Source organism: Arachis hypogaea, chromosome 15 (assembly GCF_003086295.3).
Source record: "Arachis hypogaea cultivar Tifrunner chromosome 15, arahy.Tifrunner.gnm2.J5K5, whole genome shotgun sequence".
NCBI lineage: Eukaryota > Viridiplantae > Streptophyta > Magnoliopsida > Fabales > Fabaceae > Arachis > Arachis hypogaea.
The window spans coordinates 59224898-59226895 of record NC_092050.1 but is presented as its reverse complement, the minus strand read 5'-3'; the positions used below and the strand labels follow the sequence as shown (position 1 = coordinate 59226895).

The window sequence follows — 1998 nt, the reverse complement described above, 5'->3', positions numbered from 1 at the left end:
ACTCTGAGAAATCATATTGACTTGCTGAGTCAATATTTTGTTCTGAGCCAATATGGCATTCAGAGCATCAATTTCAAGAACTCCCTTCTTCATAGGCGCCCCATTACTCACAGGATTCCTCTCAGAAGTGTACATGAACTGGTTATTAGCAACCATGTCAATGAGTTCTTGAGCTTCTGCAGGCATTTTCTTTAGGTGAATGGATCCACCTGCAGAAGTATCCAATGACATCTTTGATAGCTCAGATAAACCATCATAGAATATATCCAGGATGGTCCATTCTGAAAGCATGTCAAAAGGACACTTTTTGGTCAGCTGCTTGTATCTTTCCCAAGCTTCATAGAGGGATTCACCCTCTTTCTGTCTGAAGGTTTGAAAATCCACTCTAAGCTTGCTCAGCTTTTGAGGAGGAAAGAACTTGGCTAAGAAAGCCGTGACCAGCTTATCCCAAGAGTTCAGGCTGTCCTTAGGTTAAGAGTCCAACCATATTCTAGCTCTGTCTCTCACAGCAAAAGGGAAAAGCATGAGCCTGTAGACTTCAGGATCTACTCCATTAGTCTTAACAGTATCACATATCTGCAAGAATTCAGTTAAGAACTGAAAAGGATCTTCAGATGGAAGTCCATGAAACTTGCAGTTCTGCTGCATCAGAGAAACTAATTGAGGTTTTAGCTCAAAATTGTTTGCTCCAATGGCAGGAATGGAAATGCTTCTTCCATGTAAATTGGAATTAGGTGCAGTAAAGTCACCAAGCATCTTCCTTGCATTATTATTATTTTCGGCTACCATCTCCTCTTCCTGTTCGAAAATTTCTGAAAGGTTATCTCTGGATTGTTGTATTTTAGCTTCTCTTAGTTTTCTCTTCAAAGTCCTTTCAGGTTCTGGATCTGCTTCAACAAGAATGTTCTTGTCCTTGCTCTTGCTCATATGAAAAAGGGGGACAGAAAAATAATAATAATAGGGGTCCTTTTTACCACAGTATAGAGGTCCCTGTGTGAGTAGATGAATAAATAAATAGAAGGAGATGAGAGAGAGGGAGAATTTTCGAAAATAATTTTTGAAAAAGAGTTAGTGATTTTTGAAAATAGTTTTTGAAAAAGGTTAGTAATTTTTCGAAAATTAAAATAAAAAATTAAAATAATTAGTTAATTAAAAAGAAATTTTGAAAAAGAGGGAAGATATTTTTGAAAATTAGAGAGAGAGAGAGTTAGTTAGGTAGTTTTGAAAAAGATAAGAAGCAAAAAAAAAGTTAGTTAGTTAGTTGAAACAAATTTGAAAATCAATTTTGAAAAGATAAGAAGTTAGAAAGGATATTTTGAAATCAAATTTTGAAAAAGATAAGATAAGGAGATATTTTTCAAAAGATATGATTGAAATTAGTTTTGAAAAAGATTTGATTTTTAAAATCACAATTAATGAGTTGATTCACAAGAAATCACAAGATATGATTCTAGAACTCAAAGTTTGAATCTTTCTTAACAAGCAAGCAACAAACTTGAAATTTTTGAATCAAAACATTAATTGATGATGTTATTTTCGAAAATTAGGAGATAAAGATAAGAAAAAGATTTTTGAAAAATATTTTTGAAATTTTCAAAAATAAATAAGAAGAATGAAAAAGATTTGATTTTTGAAAAAGATTTTGAAAAAGATAAGATTTTTAAATTGAAAATTTGATTTGACTCATAAAAACAACTAGATTTTAAAAATTTTTGAAAAAGTCAAATCTAATTTTCGAAATTTATGAGTGAAAAAGGGAAAGATATTTTTTTGATTTTTGGATTTTTAATGATGAGAGGGAAAAACATGAAAAAGACTCAATGCATGGAAATTTTAGATCAAAATAATGAATGCATGCAAGAATGCTATGAATGTCAAGATGAACACCAAGAACACTTTGAATGTCATGATGAACATCAAGAACTTATTTTTGAAAAATTTTTAATGCAAAGAAAACATGCAAGACACCAAACTTAGAAATCTTTCATGTTTAGACAC

General features: G+C 31.6%; 1 non-coding gene across 1 annotated transcript; it reads left to right on the top strand.

Moving 5' to 3' along the window:
- Positions 1-285: 285 nt before the first annotated feature.
- On the top strand, positions 286-393 carry LOC112753064 (small nucleolar RNA R71). The gene has a single exon (XR_003177465.1). It is a non-coding gene; the product is annotated as a small nucleolar RNA R71 (small nucleolar RNA).
- The last annotated feature ends 1605 nt before the right edge of the window (positions 394-1998 follow it).